We start from the raw sequence: 22,032 nt of genomic DNA, 5'->3' as shown, positions 1-22,032 counted from the left end.
GGTCTTCATTAATTACACTTGATTAATTGATCATCAGCAAACATGAGCGCGTGTATAAAAGCAAATGTTTTGGCAGTGTGCTTGCCTAGAGCATTCAGGTGTGTGTTAATACAATGTCACTATCTTCCCAGAGGATGGATGTCCTAGCAAATTCATGTCAAGGTCAGACCATGCAAAGCTTAGAGAAACTGCAAAAAGATTCTCACCGGCTAGAGGCTTTAGTTTGTTAAGTCTTAAACTTTTGCAAAGTACAATTACAAAAAGACCAAACAACTACCACTTGTTTAGAAGCATTGCCAGGGGAAAAATTGGGGTTTGCAAAGTTGTATTTGTAGTTGAACAAACAATAACATTTTGGATGAACAGATAAAATTTTGGATCTATGAGACCAAAGTGGAAATGATATGGGTGGCCACAGGACCTGGATACCTTACAGTCATTGAATTGACTATGAACTCCTCTGTAGACCAAACATTTCTACAGTTAAATCTCACTACTAAAGTTTGGCTCACATCGGGTCATCCAACAAGATAATGACGCGAAGTAGAGTACAATTAGAGTACATTTTTAATATTTTTTTTAACACAAATTGTTTTTTGATTCTATCTTGTATAGAATCAAAAAAAAAAAAAAAAAACGTGGCAGTTAGTGAGCTTTAGACAGACTTTTTTTCACAAGTCATTGCAAACTGAAAATGCGACTTCTTTAAGTTAAGTTAAAATTATATTATAAGTATGATTTTTAGAGTCCTGTTTTGAGCTTTTTTCAAACTGGTTAACACACATAGGTCTGGCTTGTCTGAACAAACTAGAGCCTTTCTGTTTCAGTCTCTGCTTCATCTACCAATCCTTTAATAACAGTAGAGCTGCTGCCCAGGTGCAAATGGTGCAATTCGATGTTTTATTTATTTTGCTTTCACAAATTGATTTGCTAGCTGAGTGTCAGAACCTAATCTGTAGCAGCGATGCTGGTCGACACCCACATCATGTTTTCATTTATGCCTTGCAAGGGAGGGGTCAGCATTACGCATTCATTTTATTCTGGACGACAGAGAGAGCAATTCCCCATTTCCACAGAAACTATGTTTCTGTCACTCAATTTCCCAAATATGGCATATTGGTGATGGTGACTCAAAAAATTTTTTGTATTAAAATATGTATGAATCAGTAAGGAACAAAGCCAAATTAATGAGAGAGGAGATGAGATATATATATATGTATATGTATATATATATATATATATATATATATATATATTTATTAGGGGTGCAACGATATTCGTATCGATATTGAACCGTTCGATACAGTGCTTTCGGTTCGGTACGCATATGTATCGAACAATACAACATTTGTAATTTCTTTTATCAATTTTCCTTCTGACGATGCTGTCTGTGTTGAGCGCTCAGTGAATCTGTGTTCGACTACTCCGCCTAGGCTGCACTGTCGAGCGCAGATCCACTGAGCGCTCAACACAGACAGCATAGTCAGAAGGAAGAGCGCAGGGCAAGCTAGCGAGACAGAAGTTAAGCTCTCCTTGCAACAGGCAAATTGAACCTCATTCAGATCTGGCGTTTGGAATTATTTTGGTTTTCATGTGACGTATGACCCTGAAGGTAAGCGAGTCATGGACTAAAGTAAAACAGTATGTTGGATGTGCCATGCAATGCTCAATTACATTGGTGTGAACTAGTGTGTTAGCGCAGTTAGCTCGTTAACGTGTTGGCCGTCTAGCCCCATGCACGGAGTGATCGGCGGTAGCTCGTTAACGGAGATTTGCCGTGTTGTGGCGTTAAGGTCATTTCAACGAGATTAACCTGAAAGCACTAGTGGGAACACAACGAATATGACTGCACATTTACGCCGACATCATCCTAGTGCAAAGACAAGTGGAAGCAGACAAAAAAAAGCAAGCATGCTACTAACTTTAGCCGAGTCATTTAGACAGCTGTTAGCACATGATTCTCCTTATGCTGCTGAGAATATAGCCCAGAAGAAGCGGATAGTATAGCTTTTATTTTGGAAAGAGCCATTTCTCTGTAATAAACTCTCTTTTCCAAAGATGAGTGATTCCTCAATCAGATACAGGGCTCGCAATATCGCTAGCCCGACGTCCCGGAGCTAGCGATTTTTTTCAGTCGGGCTACCAAAATCTTTCTCTTCCCTGCCCGTCGGGCTATTGTAGGAAAAATATATGTCAATGCTTTTGCATTCTTTCAGAAATGTAGCTGGGTAATTATGTCATTGGCATCGGTGAGCCACTGTCAATATGTGACATATTGAAGTCGCGTTTGAATTTGCGCTTGTTTTTTTGCTTTCACTTTGCAATCATGCGAACTGTGTATAGAGAGCGACAGCACTGATCTGTGAGTGATGATAATTTGTGCACCAATTCCTCTGACATCGTCTTATTAATCGTTAGCTTACTATGCAAACATGACAAGTGAAATCTCACGCAGCAAGCTTAAACATGTGAGAGGTTGATCGCGCAGAGAATCGCTGAGCTTATGTGAGTGAGCGTGTAAAAGCATTTCAGTTCTGCTGAGCCAAATAAGACAGGTCGGGGTGAAGAAGTGACAGCCAAAGAAAAGCTTACCACAAAACGGAGAAGTTATGACAAATGAGACTACCGTATTTTCACGACCATAAGGCGCACTTAAAAGTCTTAGATTTTCTTCAAAAAGTGCGGCGCGCCCTATAGCGCGGTGCGCCCTATGTGTTGTAAGGAGGACGTAGTAGAGAACACCATGAGAACGTTAAAGGGTGAAGTGTGGGCGTTGATCGTATATACCGGGACAATCGCACATACCTGTATAAAAGAACAGGTATGTGCATTATGCAGGACATCGTTGTTTTAACAACCCTGAAAATGGCAAAGAGACACGCTTACGAAGCACAGTTTAAACTGAAGGCCATCAGCTACGCGGAGGAACATGGAAATCGAGCAGCGGCGAGAGAATTTAAGATTAACGAATCGATGGTTCGCAAATGGAGGAAGCTGGAAAACAAGCTCCGGCAGGTCAAGAAAACGCAGCTGAGTTTCCGCGGACATAAGGCGAGGTGGCTCGAGTTGGAGGAAAGACTCGAGCGGTGGATCATCGAGCAAAGCGCGAGCGGGAGAAGCGTTTCGACGGTCACCATTCGGCTAAAAGCAGTTTCACTTTCACTTTTTAGTAAACGGTGCCATTTTTCCATCCGGACCAGGACTACGGTAGCGCAGCAACTTCCAGCGGATTATAAGGAAAAGCTGGCCATCTTCCGCTCCTACTGCAGCAAACACATCGGCGACAAAAACATCCAGCCCAGCCACATCACAAACATGGACGAGGTCCCGCTCACTTTTGACATCCCGGTGAGTCACACTGTGGAGAAGAAGGGGACCAGCACGGTAGCGATACGCACAACGGGGTATGAAAAGTCTTCTTTTACTGTTGTGCTTGGCTGCCATGCTAATGGACAGAAACTGCCGCATATGGTGATTTTTTTAAGCGAAAGACTTTGCCTAAAGAGAAGTTTCCAGCAGAAATCATCATTAAGGCAAATGAAAAGGGCTGGATGGATGAGGAAATGATGAAAGACTGGCTGAGGGAGGTGTATGTAAGGAGACCAGGTGGTTTTTTCCACGCATCACCATCGCTGTTGATCTGTGACTATGCGTGCCCATCTCACAGCCGATGTGAAAAAACTTGTGAAGCAAATGAACTGTGAGCTTGCTGTCATTCCGGGAGGCCTGACAAAGGAACTCCAACCGCTGGACATCGGTGTGAACCGCCCGTTCAAAGTAAGGCTGCGAGCGGCCTGGGAGCGATGGATGACCGGTGGAGACCACAGTTTCACTAAGAGTGGAAGGCAGCGCCGGGCGAGTTACGCCACAATTTGCCAATGGATTGTAGATGCTTGGGCTAACATGTCTGCTGGCACTGTTGTTCGAGCTTTCGCAAAAGCCGGCATCATTTCCGAGGAGCCGCACGGCACGGAAAGTGACTCTGACGGTGAAGACAGTGAACCTGGCATGTTTGATGGAGATTTAGCGCAGCTGTTCAATTCGGACACAGAGGATGAGGACTTCGATGGGTTTGATTGATGATAAAAATGTGAGTACCAAACTTTGTTTTGCTCCTGCTTTATTTTTAAATAGGCACACTTGTATGCTTGTGTGTTGTTGATGATGACGATTACCGGCAATAGAAATGTGAGTAAGGTACCGAATTCAGGTTTGCTCCCGCTTTATTTTTAAATACGCATACGGTACTTGTATGCGCCCTATGGTCCAGTGCGCCTTATGTGTGTGTTAAATACAGTAAGGGCACACATAACTGAGACTGCGCCTTTTAGCACAGTGCGCCTTATGGTCGTGAAAATACGGTATAAGGCAAAAAGAAAGTGCAGCTTTATGGTTTCATGGACAAAAGAATTTCTGTGGCTGCAATATGATGAGCTAAATAACCAGGGCTGCACATAAGTGGTCCGCAGGTGCGCATTCGCTGTCAAAATAAAAAACACGCACAAGGGTTAGGGTTAAATTTAAAAACTGTACTTTTGAGTTAAAATATATATTTATAATTTTAATAAATGACAAATTAAAAATGCATGAACATTTTTTTGTATCGAAAAAATATCGAACCGTGACACCAAAGTATCGAACCGAACCGAACCGTGAATTTTGTGTATCGTTGCACCCCTAATATATATATATATATATATATATATATATATATATATATATATATATATATATATATATATATATATATATATATATATATATATATATATATATATATATATATATATATATAAATATATATATATATATATATATATATATATATATAATATATAAATAAATATTCAGTTTTATATATGTTATGATGGTTTTCACCTCAGCAAGCAGCAAGGCTGGCTGTGACTGCAGTATATTTTCCACTGCCTTGTTTCCACCCTTCACGCCTCGCTACACAGGGTTGACTTTGACGTGAGGTATGCATGTTCTGTTTTAAGTCCATTTTATTTTGGTTTCCCTCTGAAATACATCCAGAAAGATAGCAAGATGATGTGTGCGGTGCAAAAGCTTCAAGAGCAAATGAAGAGCTCTGCATTTCTCTTGATGGCTGTAACTGAGCGATGATGGGCAGGGCATGGCTGCCGTCCCAGCGTCATGGCAGGGAACTGGAGTCTGGAGAACCGGCATGTCTTCCTCTCTTCTCTCAGAGAGCTCTGTTTGTTGCTTGCTTTCACCGTCTGTCACGCCGCAGAGCGCCATGGCTACCATTTTTTTCCATCCTGCCCATCACGGCATATTTCACTCTCACATACTCGACACCTCAAAGAGGAAACATGTCATCCTCCTCTCCACACATAGTGCTAAAAGGCCCCAGTGTCCCCTGCGGGAACTCTGCTCTTCCTCTGCTGATCGATCTGCTGAACCCTCGCCTTCATTCATCTACCTATCAATCCGTCTTCCTGTCTTTATGCCTTGCCATTTGTCTCCAGTCTTTATTTGCTCGCAGAGGATCTCTCAATAGCTTTTGTTAATAATCAATATGGTGTGTTCTTCTCTGTTTAGAATATAAATTATGAATATTAATGCATTTAATATAGATGCTGGACATCCTGTGCCCAGTGTGGACTCATTGCTCACAATGAGTGGACTCCCTCCAGCAGACCTGCTTGCAATGTAGGCTGTATGTATGTTTGAATTTTGCCTTTTATTGCAGTTCTCTTCCTTAGATTGCTTTTTTCCTGTCTACATTCAACCCCCACATGAGGTATATTGATTGTTCCAGTGCACTAATTATCCTTCTTGGCCTTGGATGTCTGTGTGAACTACAGTCAATACTTTGTCATGTCTGGATGAAAAAAAACTGTCTGATTACAGAATTAAGAGCATATTTTGGTTCTTATATTTTATAAAAGTGTTTCCTTCCTAAATGTCTCTGCAGTCACTTCCTGTGCCATACAATGAGGTCTTGACTTGGCTTGTCAACACCACTGTGTGGGTGAAGGCACTGTTTTCACATGCATCCATGCATACATTATTATAATATATATATATTCCCTGTGTGTGTGTGTGTGTGTGTGTGTGTGTGTGTGTGTGTGTGTGTGTGTGTGTGTGTGTGTGTGTGTGTGTGTGTGTGTGTGTGTGTGTGCGCACGCGCGCGCGCGCGCGCATGTGGACAAGCCTTGTGGGCAAAGGTACAGGTTGGTACATCCTGCTCTGCCACCATCTGTGCTCAGGCAGGGATCAGGCCACTTCTTACAGACACATACTATTTCCATATAGCCACACAGATCTGCTTTTATTTGTTTAATGTTTCTAGCATCAAAAATAAATAAATATAATTTTTGCTTGATTTTATTTGTTGGTTGGTTGTGGTTGCAGCTTGGTATTGGAGCAATTACTGGTCCTATTTTGCCCCTGTTTGCACATACAGCACATTATCAGAATTTACCTGTCAAGCTATGACGACTGTGACATAACCTGTTGGTTTTTCTGAAATTTCCAAGCCTTGAGCAGAGCATTTCATAAAATCTCTACACAGCTAAATGCACCACTAGAAAAATACAGTGCACTGGTTCTCAAAGGGATCCCTCGACCTTATGTTTAATTATACATGTAATGATCCTAAATTACAATTCCAGATATGTCCTCACAGTGAATGTATATTCATGATTAAAATTTCAGGTGCATCTGTAATTGCCAGGCATAATGATGGTGGATTGGGAATCAATAAGTGCTGGAGCCAGTGTCACTTGTGACCTTTGTGTGTGCTGACAGGAGCCTCATCCAATGACATTTTAAGCCCATAGGTCCCCATGGATAAGTGCTCATCGGGCGGTGTGTAAATGACACTCTTGGCAACCTCTGTGTGTTGCTAAACAGTGCTCAGCCGCCTGACAGAGCATTTGAATGCAGAGAGGCAGACGTGTGTGTTCATGTGAGCTGCACCCAAAATATCACTTTAAATGTTAAGTCTACATCCTCCCTAATAAAATGTTGAAAGGTTTTTTTTTTCTGTCACGCATATCTGTGTGTTTTTGAAAATGGCCCAGGCAAAATTATTTATACCTATTTTAAAAGTTGTGATATATAAATAGGATGATTTCACCTAGACCTGAGTTGCATGCTAATTGGTACCTCTGACAGAATGTCCTTGGGACAGATGAAGCAAATGCTTTTTGGAGCTTTTTGGAAAGACATATCAGTGCTATGAGGTTAGTTTTATCACACAGCAAAAATTAAATTCCCTTGAAAGACTTGATTATCACAGGACAGTCTATATCTCAGCCGCACAGAAAGCACTTGATTTTGGTGGTATAGCCACCTGGCAGAACATATAAACACCTCTTTTCAGTCATTCATAGAGTGCTGAAACATTAACACCAAAAATGTTAAACTAATTAAACTATTTTCAGAGAAAACTGTTAAATAAATTATAATTATGAGTGCATCCTTCATTTTCTGCTGGAAAATAATAACATAGGGACCGGCTGGAGAAAGGTACAGAGATCGTGGACATCAATAATTCCTTTATTCAGCAACACAGACGAGATTTATAAACCCAGATGAGCTCAAACATCTGTCTGCCTGGGGCACATTGTGACCTTGGTAGCCTTTCTCCCACCAATCCAACGGAGTCCCTTTGCCCAACCTTTTTGGCACTGCCGCCTTTCCTCACCTGCGAGGCACCCTCCTTGTTTCAGTACTCTCTCTCGCCGAGACTGAGGCTTAAACATGGTCAGTATATGAGGAAGTACACCCTAGCGTCAATACCATCTGCCAGCTCCCCTCAGGGCTCCAGCCAGGTGCTGGGCATGCTCTCACCCCAGCTATGCCACAACAGCACTGCCTGCTGGGATAAGCCTGCCTGTGCCAACTGTTGATCATCATGCCCTCTCATTCTCGTCCAGAGATTCCCTATTAACACAAGGAAAAGCTGTGCTTAGTATACTACGTCCACAGTAGACCAAAAAAATGTGTTTTTTAATTTTTGATGAAAGCAGACAATTTCCAGAAGCCATGCTTCAATCTTTGTTGTATGTTGCTGCACTCCTCCCCTGTGTTTACTGCTGGTCTCCCAGGTTGTTCCCCTCGAGAGGCAGCGTGGAAGCACAGCTTTCATTTTCTGGAACAAGACTACGATGCCATGTTTAGCTGTGCGTCTGCTCTGATGCTGTACTGCTAAATTAATCACTGTTAACACGGTGACTAAAAGCACCAAGCGCAGCTGCTTATTGCCACATTAGAAACAAGGTTGAACAGTGGAAGGTGGAGAAGTTCAGCCTAAGAGCGAGTGAGGAGGTAAACTGGATTTTTAAAACCCAAAGCCTTACTACCCTTCATTTGATGGTGCAGTTGTTGTTTAGCCAGGCTATAAAGGCATTATTTAAAAGGCACAACCATTATTTTTAATAAACTGCAAAAACTGCATATATCAAATATCAAAAGCATTATGTTTAGCCACAACTAGCCAAAACATTGTTTTCTTTCTTTCTTTTTTAATTACATATATATATGTAGGGAACAGCAGTAAGCATTGTAACTCTTGCATGAATCAGAATCTTGTACACAGCCAGCATACACTGTCATAAGTCACGTCCACACACTTGCAGTCACAGGCCTTCCTTCTTAGCTCAATTACTAAAAAAATAAAAAACAGATGCATGCCACTTGCCTTGAGAGGGTACTAAACATATTTTATTGCTCTTTAATAATTGCCTTTTCAACATTGTTATCTTAACGCACCCACTTTTACAAGATCTAAGGGGAAAAAAACATTTACTAGCTCTCAGGAGCAGAGTGGCAATCTTGGATGTGATGTGTCTCACCACCTATGTGCTTGGTCTGCCTTTAGCCTGCTGTTTGGCTCCTTTATGAGACCTGATTCATTGGTAAGCTGCAGCAGTATTATATTAATAGATCTCTGTTGAACCAGAATGGCTCTCTTGTGTGCTACACTCATAAGTTTTATGTTCCTGGACAATAACCTGTAAAAAAAAATATTCTCCTGACTGCAAATAACTGTAGATGTGCGCAGGATTTATTACAATCAGAAGTGCTTGTTTTTACATTTCAAAATAAATTTCAAAACCTTGTGCTCAAGGTCAGAATGTACAACTGCATAGAGGAGGGGCTTATACATAATATATACAATATACTGTTAATTAGCACTAACAGGAAAGGATGCCCCCAGATTTCCCCTGATTTTGGTCTCATTTGCATAAATATAATGGGGCACAAGAGAGTGTAAAACCCGACGTCTGTCCTCCCCAGGGGGAGGAGGAGAGGTGTTAGTATGATCTGGGTGCACAAGTGATAATTGTTAGAGCTGTTATTCTGACGCTCAGACCATAAACTACGCAATGTGAACAAAGACTGGGTAATATCTCTGGCTAGTTATCTAGATTTCTTTCATATGTGCACTTATTTATATTCAGATATTCAAATGGGCTGTCTCTGCTGCATTTATTGGGGAGAGTGGAAATAAGTATTTGTTTTAAAACAGGTACACTTCCACAATAAGTGTAATGCTAATGAAAATGAACTCTGATCAATTGCCATATCTTTGCGTATACATGTAAAAGGTTGTGACATAAGAATCTTTCACTTGTTTTGCCTAAAACGAGGAATCATTACAAAAGAGTTGAATGATGGTGGGATATGGGGGGTTGGGGACTGATTTAAGGGAGTGGTGAGACATTATTCACATGGGCGGGCGTGCGGGGGGCCTTAAGTGCCAAATTAATTTGTTTTTTCTTTCCAGTTGGACGGCAGTATAAATGGACGCTGTCAGTCGTGCAGTAAAGTGCTGCGCATTCATTTAGACAAGTGTTATTGCTGCACTGGAGCAATACGGTTTTAGCAAAGCAGGCCAGCCTGGTGGGTGGAAGCTGTGTAATTATCTTTGGTTCCTATGATGGCAATCATTGCTAAAACAGCCAAGTGGTCCCAGAGCACAGCAGGTGTGACTGTCAGACTGAAGGTTGGTGAGACGGTCGGCAGATGTGAGTGCACATGAGCACCTTATTTGAAGACAGAGAAGACTACTGTCTACATTTGTCTTTGATGGCAATGGTACACTCATAATTATTTGTAAAAAAAAAAAAAAAAAAAAAGGGACAGATTCAAATAAAATCTGATTTATTACTTAGTGTTCAAAAAGTCACGAAAACAAAGTCTCCTAAGAGACCAGACATATATCACAAAGTGGATCCCATCTAATTACTCCTATACCCCCAGCAAAACCATATTTTAAGCTTGCCATCTTTCATGCCTCTGTATAATGATCTTAAAACATAGTTTCGAGCAGATTAATGTTGACAGATATGGTGCAGATTAAAGCGAGCCCAGCAGATGTTTCAATTTATTTTCCTCCTTTAAAATTCTGCCATTACTACTAAGCAAGTCTGACAACGTGCAAATACAGAAACACAGACATCTGCTGCGTTTCAAAGGAACAGGGGAACGTAAAATGAATACTGATGTTGCTGGGCTGCATTTATCTGCCTGACATTCAAAAGCGCTAAATGCTCTGTTTGTTCTCTGTAGCACAGAAGAAACTTTGAAACGTGCCATACTTTCAGTGGTGTGGGTCAGACAGATGTTTGCCAAGAGATATGGATGTTATTGATGGTCTCACACAGCTTGGACTGTCAGAGATATTGAGATCAGTTTCCTATTCTGACTGCCTGGAGTTGGTTCAGCTACTATGGACAGTCAGTAACGTGAGTGATGTTGACTGGTAATACACTCTAAATGTAAAATATAGGAAATGGAGGTTGGACCTATAGACTTTAGCTTTTAGAAATGGTGGACCAAGCCAGAGTGCATGCACTGCCCACTGGACTCCACATTTTGAACCCCTCGCTCTAGCTTTATGGATAACGGCAAGTTAACGGCAGCAGCTTGGGCCAGAGGATGGACTTCTAATACATACACAATGGCTAATAAGTGCTAAATAACATACAAAATTTTTCTATCATTGTCACTCACAAAAACTGGATATGCATATTTGTCACAATTGCATGTTTCAAATATCACACAAATTTTAATATTAGACAAAGATGTTAGCAAGATGTAAATGAATTTTGTCTTGGGGATAATGAAGGTGCTTTTTGGCAAAGTTGAGACAAGCTTTTGCGTTCTTTTTGTAGTCGTTTTTTCCTTTGAACTCTCCCATGGATGCCATTTTTGCCCAGTCTGTTTCTTATTCTTAAATCATCACCTCTAACCTTAACTGAGAGAAGTGAGGCCTGCAGTTCTTTAGATTTTGTTCTAAGTTAACTTTGTTTTAACTCTTTTACCGTACTTCACTTTTTGTCAGACAGGTTGTATTTAAGTAATTCTTTGATTCAACAGGTCTCTCAGTTATCAGGCCTGGGTGTGTCTATTAAAACTGAGATCAGCTTTCCAGAAAATTTGGTTAGACACAGTTGATTCATGATTGAACATCACTTTTTCACACAGAGCCAGGCGGGTTTGGATAGCCTTTTTTCCCCTAAATTAAATCATCATTTAAAAACTACATTTTGTATTTATTCAGGTAAATTTTGTCTAATATTTAACTTATTCAATTGTTTCAAATACACAAAACAAACAAAAAAAAGAACTCAGGAGTGGGGAAATATACACTTTTTCACAGTACTGTTGTACAGCTCCTCACTACTCCAAAGGCACCAACCAACACAGTCAAGAGGTCTAGTTCAGTTGTATCCCTAATAATGCGTTGTTTTAAGCCTTAATTAGCTTTGGGAGCCTGCCTCAAGTGGTCATTCAGGGAATGGCAATTTTTGGCATGTTCTGTTGGCTTCGTTTTTCAGCCCTGAAGGTTAGCACTTGGTTGTTCCTGATCAGTCTGCTCTCCAAATACTCACCAGCACAATGAACAGCAAAAGAAGGGTACACTTTGCTTCGCTTTGCTTAAAATCTTTTTTTTCCTCACTCCAGCCCAAGTCAGAAAAAAATCTGTCCCTCCTCATATTTGTAAAGACACTGTTTGAGATGATCAACACTCACTCAGCTGACTAATGAGGTGGATTCAGCATGGGCAAAGGTCTCGGTTGAATGTCTTTGTTAGACAGGCCTGCAGCCCCATTTCTTTTCCTTTTTTTTTTTTTGCAGGCAGTTCCCAGGGGAGGCCTTGCAGACTGCCTAATTGAATCAAGTACATATGGTGCCTCCCCCTTTGCAGCTCGGCCCCTCCCTGAATGAGATGAGCGAGGAGGAGAGCTTCAGCTTTGATGCTTTTGTTCTTCTCAACATCATGGACGGCTCTGGGGGGCTTCACTGCAACTAGTTGACTGGTGGATGGAGAGGCACACCATCACTACAGAATCATGAATTCATTCTCCCAAAAATCCTGAAGCTGAAAATTGGTGTTTTAGACTGTACAACACTATAAATTTCTAGTCTAGCTTTGGACAGAAAGAGCTGACCCAATCAGAGAGATCCAAATATTCAACAGCCTATTTAATCTGTATGTGATGCAACCACATTATCACTCATGTGCCAGTGGGCAGGTGGCTTAGACAGGCAAAATAAACAACTGCTGATAAGACAAAGACAGCGCTGTGTGACTGTGCATAACTTCCTGCCTTCCCTTGTATTTCAACAGCGACTGTTTCTGTTCTTCAAACATGCCCAGGCATGGACTACATATCCTCAGTGTTCATCACAGTTCAGCACCCTCAATTCAGAAAGACAGATTGGAGCTGTGCTTCCAGAAGACGTCTGCTCATTAGATAGCCTCCAGATGCCAGGTTAATGAAGGATCCATTTGTGAGCCGGCATTTAAATTGCAAGACTCAGAACAGAGTATGTCCACGGTCCTGTCTCTGTGAAGCACGAAGCCTCCTCCTGCTGGCCGAGTGAAATTCCATCAATGTCATGTGATATATTTATTTACATAAACATGTCTCTTATACTCTGGCTGAAATGTTAAACTTTGATTCTGTAATGTTTTTAAAAGGTGTTTAATACAGGACTAAACACATTTAGTTATAAACTCTTCCATAATACTGCTGCATGAGTTTGTCATATTTTAGCATCTCCATTTGGCAATGGTAATAATGGTATAAAGTGTAGATCTTTGAGTGGTCACCTAATAAAAGCATTTAGTATATTTCCTGGTTTGCTGGTGCAAAAAAAATTATCACCGTCATAAATTTTGAGCCTCCTTTTGGAAATACTGCAGTTCATCTTGAAAGGAAAAATAAAAAATAAATACTCATACTGAGTAAAAATAAGACACACAGATATTTTACTAGGCTCCCTGTCCAGCCAGTAACTCACTGATTAAGTCCTGCCTGGAAAGCACTACTCAAATGAACTTGGGTCAGCTATGTTCTAAGAGGCTAAAATGTAATTGAGGGGAACAGCTGGATTAGTCCTGGCCATGTATATCCGCTCCTAATGATATTAGATAGTAGTCTGGAGAATACCTTCCAGCACACAGCTCTCATTTTGATGAGCCACAGGAAGACTGAACTGAGATATTTTCAATCTCAGATGAGGCTGGCGCTGGCTGTTAGGCTACCACGTTTTTCATTTCAAGCATATCAAGGTTACACAATCTCTGCACACTGTTATGAAATTGTTCTTTCCTAATCATGTTTGGATTCTTTAAATTATATGTATAATAACTTTATTTCCAGGAGTAACACATACATTGACTGTGTGCTGGGTTGAATATACTGAACTGTCACATTTTCTCAGGCAGGAGCACCACGCCCAGCCCAGCTGTCTGCGAGTCCTGCAGCTAGGGTATCAGCATTTTGTGTTGGATGTATCTGATTAACATTAAGGTTCTACATACAACACTGTGGTCAAGTTACTAATTTAACGTCCATCACATGCATTCTTTATTGCTGGTACACTTCTAATCGTGGTGTTTTAAACTCCACATTGATTGCAAATCTACATGGGTTTTCAAAAGTCTTTTGACTGCAACTGATCAATATCCACTCTGAGTACAAATTTCAAATTCATCAGGCCTCCTTATATGGTATTGATTTTTGTGCAATGGCTCCTCTGAAAAGAATCGGATTACTTTCCCCCCCCCATCAGTCAGAACAAACAGAAGCCTGATATGCAGTCAGGTAGAGCTGCTGTGCTTTTGTACCTCTGCTTTTAATCTTTGTGCCATTTGAGGTAAATGAGCAAACACAGGCAAGATGGAGACATGTTTTTTTTTTCTTTTTAAATTATTATTATTTGGCAGTAATTCTCCCCTATTGCTGACTTTCCCATTCATTTGCACACTTTTCTATTCACTATCATCACTGCAATTATTTTGATAATGACAGTAAGCGTGGGTGACATGTTTTATGTATTTTTTTTATTGGGCTGTGATAGTCCCCACAGGCTGGACCCTGGGTTCATACATGTAGCATAATGCATGCAGTCCTCCTCCTGCAGAGCTGCAGTGTACAGTAATTTCTGAGCGCCCTGCCGCCGGGCACTCTTGTGGTTTGAGAGCATCGCAGGCAGAATTGACGGGAAGTGTGGAACGAGTCCTGAATAGTAATGGCTTTACAGACAATTCTCAGACATTGCAGTTTAGACACAGCAGTGTAAGCGTCCTATTGAAGAGGCAGGCTCTCACTACTCTCTCACAGAGGTTGCTGTAGTTGGTCAGCTGACAGGGGCTGAAGTGGGGTCACAGTGACATCTAGTGGCTTTTTGATGAGGCCAGAAAGATGCCTTTGTGCTGTGCTAATTTTGCTTGTTTTTCTGTCGTGTGACAATTTTGTGCTGCATTTCCAGCTTAATTTTTTTTGATGAAAATATTTTTCAGTCACTTCAAATCAACCTGTGTTTTTTGTTTGTACAGAGAGCACATTTATTATGATTATCTGCACAACCTTTACTGTCTGGTATGTTTTTGTGGGTGGGGGTGGGGGGGCCCACTCAAATGCTTTTGTGATACTCTGTTTCTGTGCTTTGTCTGCATTGGTATGCAAGCACAGAGATTCCTTCCTTTTAACAGACAAAATGAAGGTGTGATGTAATCGATGAGACCGGCTTTTATGTGCAGGTCAAAACAGATGTGATACAAGCTGGCCTTGACAGACAAAAGCTGAAGCTGTGGAGCAAAGGAGGCATGTGTGGGAGGGCTGCTCATGAATGTGGGTGGTTCAGTCTGACTCTATATAAGAGCCGAGTGCTTTAAAGACCTTGAACACCGAAGGCCACTGCAGGCCGAGTTTCTAATGATAGCTACCGGGATGCCGCAAGCATTTTCTTACTGCTTGGAGTGAACAAGACTATACTGAAAGCCCTTTAATCTGTGCTGTGCTTCCAATTTTTAAAAACAATTATTTGACGTAATGATTTCCAGTTTAACGTACCTCACATAATTTAGTGCTCTGACCTAACTCTCAGTGATTGTAGTTTTTGCAGACAGCAGAGTCGTTAAGACAACGCTTGCCAGTCTTATTTATTGCTAATTCCCCAGCTGTTTACCTCAGTCTCCTGTTATTCTCTGATAAGGGCGGAGTGGGGATGCAGGGAGCTCGGCGGCTTCTGTCTGGCATGCAGGTTGGGCTGGACTGTTCTGTTTGAAGTGCCCGTATCTATATGCCACAGCTGGAGTAGAGTGTGTTGAGTAGATTTACAGTTATTCTCATATTCCCACCGCAGCTAAATGTGTAACCTCACAATCGCCTCTGAATACAGACTTGTTACTGCTACAGGCTTCACAATGAAGTTGTTTCTGGCAGTGTCAGCTATTGTCTACCTTGTCTTGTATCAGCTCAGCTCCAACTAATGGACTATCATCATCCCATCTATGCTGTGCTGTCCATCAGGAGTTCTTTCTGAATAGCCTGGCCTGCTCATTAAAGATCGGATCTGTCCTGCACAGAAAAGGGTTGAGGGGTTAATGTCTCTATTCTGTGTTGTTATCTGATTTTAGAACCATAAACGGTGCACACAGAGCACAGAATATCTCATGAGTCCCCCATGCCTTTGCTCTCCTTGGTTAGTATGAAGCTAATGTAGGTCTTAACCTGCTGATGGACCCCTAGCTAATGCCATTAAGTCCTTTACACATGATAAATGGTCTTTTCTGTGGTTGCGTAGATACAGTGACTGATGACTGGATACCAAACAGCACTCTAAATGTCTTTCTTCTCGGCAGTAATGTACAGACTTGAATGGGAACAACTTATGTGGTTATCATTTGGGTCCATTGACCTTGTCTTTCATTGCACTTACTCTACCACCTTGTTCTCTCATGGGGATGCAGGTCAGCGACTTTCCTCCAGATATTCATCTCCTGACAGGATCTGGGCCGGAGCTTGATGTTTCCTTCTTAGCTGGTAATTACATCAGTTGACTGGCTGACCTCAATCTCATGATTTTTGGGAAGAGGTGTGTGACTCGGTGTTGACATAATTGCATGATTTGCCTTCTCATTAAATCAATTCAAGGAACAGTTCTGCCAAAAACAGGCACGCCTAGTTCCCTTTCAGTTTCCATTCCCCTTTTCACAGCGTTAGACAGGATGCGGCGTGCTTTAAATTTTAAACAAAGATCTTGTTTGTTTAGGTCTTTCTACCCACATGTTTTCCTACTAGCTGCTCTACTTTAATTTCATTTATTTATTATTTTTAGCAAAATCTACAAGTCTACAATCTATAGATTTAATCCCCAATACTGAAACACTATGCAAGTTTACGCACATCTCCTCTTCTTTCGCTCCTCAGGGGCCCCTTTTGGGTGCAAAAGCTAGCATTAGCATTTTGATGTTTCTTTGAACTATTCAACAGCAAGCTGCCTTCAGTAAATGTCAAACGTTGTGTTAGTCATTAAGCTTCAGTTGTATAGCATTTTTGAAAAGGTCATGCGGAACCAGTGGGGAAAAAACTAGTCATGGATACTTGCTGTGCTGTAGCTGACTACCAACTTGTTCAGGTAAGGTTTTAGGGCTCGATTGGATCATTTTATTCTCCCCTGAGCGTAAATCATATTTCGTGTTGGGTGAGGATTAAATAAAACTTATAGGAAAAATGAATTGGTTGTACAGCAATATATGAAATTCCGTGTTCCCCATTTGTTTTGTGTGCCTTCAAATATTAAATACATTTAAAAATCACTTTGTGTATTACTCTAATGATCCAAGTCATGAATCTTTTACTGTGCTTTTCCTTATTTTTTTATATTACTACAACAGTTATATTAAATATTAAACATGGGAAAGTTTCAAATAGTAAAGTGACCTTAACAATAAGTCCACCTTAAGTATTATAATTACATTTACATGTTTGCTTCTTTTCTGTTTGATAGCATACTACTTTCTTTGCCGCATACATTTTAGACAGAACGGCCTACTATCTACTATAACATACATATATAAAACTACACATTATACTGTAGTACTGTAGTACAGTTCGTCCTATTGTTTGTGTGTAAATTAAAGAAGTTGAAACCACAATAGTCAATACAATTTATTCAATATATGGATATATATTAATATATGGAAGCCATATTTACTCATTTTTAAATTTATTTTTTATTTATTTAATTTATTATTTTTGACACACTCATCACCACCACAATTCATTATACCAAAAGTCAATTTTGCCTTTATATTCATAGCTCCTTAATTTATGGAGTGCTGCAGTTTGACTGCAGTGTATCCTTAATTGACAGGAGTTGATTTACAGATAATCCTTGGCTTTGCTTTCGCTGTGAACCTCACAGGGAGTGGCAGTGGCTGTCAGCCACGCATGCCCTTGAATCAGAGCTGCACACTGTCCTTGACACACACCCCACTCTCCATCCCTCTTGCCACTCTCTCCATTTTGCCATATTTTATAAATCTTTATAAGGACATAACCAGCTCGCCGCAGATGTGATTTTATTTTGCTGACAGGGCACAGATATGATTGCATGCAGGGCCAAATGTAATTCTCTTAGAAATTGAATTGAATTTTTTTCTTCTGCAAGACAATCAAGTGTTACCTGATCTAGTATTACTGTGTTATTGCTAATAGAAGCTAAATGCAGATCAGTTGTTACAATGTTGGTTTCATTGTAATTTTTCACAGATAAAATATCTCGTATATATGTGATCATTGTTACAGCTACGTAATAAATTGTGGTTGTCTCCAGATTTCTTTTGGTTAAATTTTAAAACGGCCCTAACGTTGATGAGGATGCGCTTTCTGAGTTACCTTTTGGCTCAGTGCTACATTAAAATACATTTATTGTTTTTTGTGTTAATTTTGTGATACACACTGTAAAAAGTCTGTAAAAATACTTCCTGTATTTCTTTTATATATGTTCTTTTCATATTTTTTTAATCACACATTGAATTTTACCATTTAGAGAAGTACCCATAAACTTTTGCTTAAAAAAAACATTTCAACTTTTTTTTTTCCAGTGTAATCCATGAAAATGTACCATTATAGCATTCGTGTAGCATTTTGTAAGTCATTTCTGGTTTATAACTGATAAAGCATTTAAACATGTCATCTCTGCACATATTGGCCAAAGATTTATAATACCTAATATGTGTTCGAAGCTGGGTGTCTATCAGTACTCAGATATCCTTTAGGTGGAGACGGAGAAGGATACATGAACTATAGTGTTTTAAACTGTAGAACATTTAATAACATTGGAATTGTTTCTATGTTAGTATTTCTTCTCTTTTTACTCAAGCTGAAGAGCCTGAGAAACACCAACGCATCCTGTCCTTTAAATTTCCTTCTTTCATTTCTACTTTAGTTCTCCAACACCTTTTTTTGCCTCTGTGTCCATTAACACATTGTAAGTATTTCCGCTTGGCCTGTCATGGTGACACGGGAAAAGCTGCAAAAAGATTGTAACTTAGGTAACAGGGACAACAGAAGGTGTTGAAGTCCGCTGTGGAAAAAGAGGGAAAAAGAGGAAAAGCTAGGTTAGATGAAGGGTTGACAAGAAAAATAAAAGGTGGTGGATGGCAAATTTGGAATGGGGAGGTAGAAAAGGCTCCTGGGAACTGGCTGCCTGGCAGGCTAATTGAAGCTCTGTGTGGCAGCAGATTCAGAGCTGTCACTCCCATGAAGAGCACATTGGCTACATTTTGCAGGCTATGTCCTGAATTCTGATGATGTTAGAGATAGCCCAGAGTGAAAAACCAACACTGTGTCACTCAGACCCCCACCCCCATCCCCACCACCCACACAGCAGAGCACAGCGTAGCGCAGCACACATCCCCCCCCAAAACATAGCTCTCCACAGATTATATGTAACACGGTCAGAAGCATTCTGAACACGAGCTGTGTCTACAAAGTGCAACATGTGAATATAAATGATTTAGTTGTAGAGATTTTCCAAATTTGTCGAGCAATCTCATACATGATAATGTGATATTAAACTCCGCTGGAAGGCTTTTCACTTCTGCAGGTTTTCCCTTGCTGGATTAGAAGAGATTACGTCTTCTAGCAGAGCACATAGCCAGAAGCACCCAGTGAATTATTCAACACAAATTTAGCCTAATATTTATCTAATAACTAAACAGAGTGTAGCTTTTTTCATGGTAAGCTACATGTTGTTATTAGGTTGGCTGTTATTTTCCTCATACTGACATGTTTGACTTTTTCAGCATATGGTATTGCAGTGTGATATCCCTATGGAAACAACGTAATCCCTACAATATGACAGAGAATGAGAATGAGCGCTCTACGGTGTTTAGCTTAATGATAATTCTTCATAATTTCCTCCAAACACTTCATGCACATAGGAAACCTTTAGTTACTTGAGGGATATAAGTTCATGCTGTTGGATTAGGTTAATTTATAACAAGGTAATAACAACACCGCATTTTCATCAGTGGTGATTTAACTCCAGCATTAGGGCATTTTGTAGTTTTAAGGTACAGTATAGATACACGAAACCCCTTTTCAGCCTAATATATTTGTACTGTTGCACCCAATGTGACCCAGTGTCCTATATTGAGATTCACAGCCAGCTAAACTCTCTCTTGCATCACTTCCTCCAAGGAACAGGCACGTGTTGTATTTGGACAGGATTTAATGCAAAAAAGTGTGAAACTGAAATGATACAGAATACAGAAATGTCACATAAACATTAGCTTGGGTTGAACTTAAGTGGACGTATAAAACACATCAAAAGTTTCCAAATCACTTCAATAATGTCATATACCCTCTCTTAAAGGTAAACACAATTAAGAAACTTACTCATATTGCCACTCAAAGGGATTTAACGGAGTGGATGGCTTTGGATCAGAGGAAAACACGCCATGTCTTGCTTCACTCATGAGCAAACACTTCCTATCACACTTCTTTTAGTGACTAATTGGCTCAACATAGCAAACTGTGCAAACCTGCGCCCCCTATAGGCCTGGAGAAATAACATACAAACAGTTCCAGTACACTCCCCGCCTGGCATTATTTTAAGATTGCCACTAGACCCTATTTACACATGAGACCAATCTCTCAGAAGAAGGATACAGTCCGAAATGGGTCTACAGAATGTCTTTGCAATCTTGTCGCGTGTCACCTTCACTTCCATCTTTCTGACAACTCCATCTCTGCTTGGAAGTGTCTTCACGATGACACCCATAGGCCACTCATTTCTTTTTAGTTGCTTGTCCTTCAGAAGAACAACGTCTCCTTCCTTCAAGTTTGGTTTGCTGCGCTGCCATTTCTGACGACCTTGGAGCATGTGGAGGTACTCCCTCTGCCACCTGGCCCAGAATGTGTCGGCAAGGGCTTGAACTCTCTTCCACTGCCGTGTATATATGTCGGCCTTGGTGAATTCCCCAGGTGGAGTTGGAATCGGATCGAACTTCTGGGTGAGCAGAGCTGAGGGGGTCAGGATTAAGGGAGCGTCTGGATCCGAGGAAACGGGTACAAGTGGCCTTGCGTTGATAATAGCCGTGACTTCCGCCATTAACGTTGTCAGGACCTCGTGAGTTAGAGTAGGGTTTCCTGCTTGTAGGAGCATTGAGTCCAGGATGCGTCGTGAGATGCCTATCATACGCTCCCAGGCGCCACCCATGTGAGATGAGTGAGGAGCATTAAACACCCAGGAACACCTCTGCTTGCGTAGGTAGTCATCCACATTTGTATCACCAGGTTTTGGGGAATGCAACTTTAGGTCCTTGGAGGCACCAATGAAATTGGTTCCGCAATCTGACCTCAACTGTTTGGCAGGGCCTCTGATCGCAAAGAACCTGCGAAGAGCATTGATGAAACTGGAAGAGCTGAGAGTTTCAATCACTTCAATATGAACAGCCCGTGTAGACATGCAAGTGAACAAGACTGCCCATCTCTTACTGTTTGCATGACCACCTTTGGTGCGGCGTGTTGAAACCTCCCACGGTCCAAATACATCGAGGCCAACATAAGAGAATGGGGGGTCCGTCTGAAGGCGTTCGGCAGGTAAGTTAGACATGATTTGGTGCTCTGTTCTACCTCGAAGCTTTCTGCAGGTGACACATTTGTGGATTACACTGCTGATAGACCTCTTAGAACCAACTACCCATAAGCCACTTGCTCTCACAGCCCCCTCAGTGAAGTGTCTTCCTTGGTGCTGGGTGGCTTCATGGTGATGTCGAATGAGCAGTGTTGCAATGTGATGCTTCCCTGGTATCAGAAGAGGGTTAGCCTGATGACTCGGCAAGCCAGACTCTGCAAGTCGACCTCCTACTCGCAATAAGTTTTTGCCATCGACGATGGGATGAAGTTTGTGAAGAGCACTGTTGCGAGGTAAGTCTCGTTTCGCCATGATGCATTTTATTTCTTCTGCATAGGCTTCACGCTGGACACACCTGATGATTGTGTGCTCTGCTTCATATAACGCTTCATCTGTGAGACTAGCCTTACAAAGATGCCAGCCGCTACAGGCACCACCATCTTTAGACTTGAAACTGTGGGAGATGTGGCGAAGGTAGGCCACCGCTTGGACAAGGGAAGTCCATTTTGAGAATCTTTCAAAGCGTGATGAACCCAAGGCACCTGGAGCAGTTGTGGTCACAAGCACATTGACGTTACGTCGAATTTCAATGTCTGACTCTGGATCGACGAG

The 22,032-nt window shown here is 41.1% G+C and overlaps 1 long non-coding RNA gene across 1 annotated transcript in view; it reads right to left on the bottom strand.

Moving 5' to 3' along the window:
- Nucleotides 1-7,783: 7,783 nt before the first annotated feature.
- The window catches only part of LOC145429810 (uncharacterized), a 28,695-nt gene continuing 14,446 nt past the window's right edge, over nt 7,784-22,032 (bottom strand). The window contains exon 3 of the long non-coding RNA XR_013910144.1: nt 7,784-7,914. This is a non-coding gene — a long non-coding RNA (uncharacterized LOC145429810). The remainder of the gene's footprint in view (nt 7,915-22,032) is intronic.

Source organism: Astatotilapia calliptera, chromosome 7, assembly GCF_964374335.1.
Source record: "Astatotilapia calliptera chromosome 7, fAstCal68.1, whole genome shotgun sequence".
NCBI lineage: Eukaryota > Metazoa > Chordata > Actinopteri > Cichliformes > Cichlidae > Astatotilapia > Astatotilapia calliptera.
Note: the sequence above shows the minus strand (reverse complement) of the source record. Positions and strands in the feature narration are given on the sequence as shown.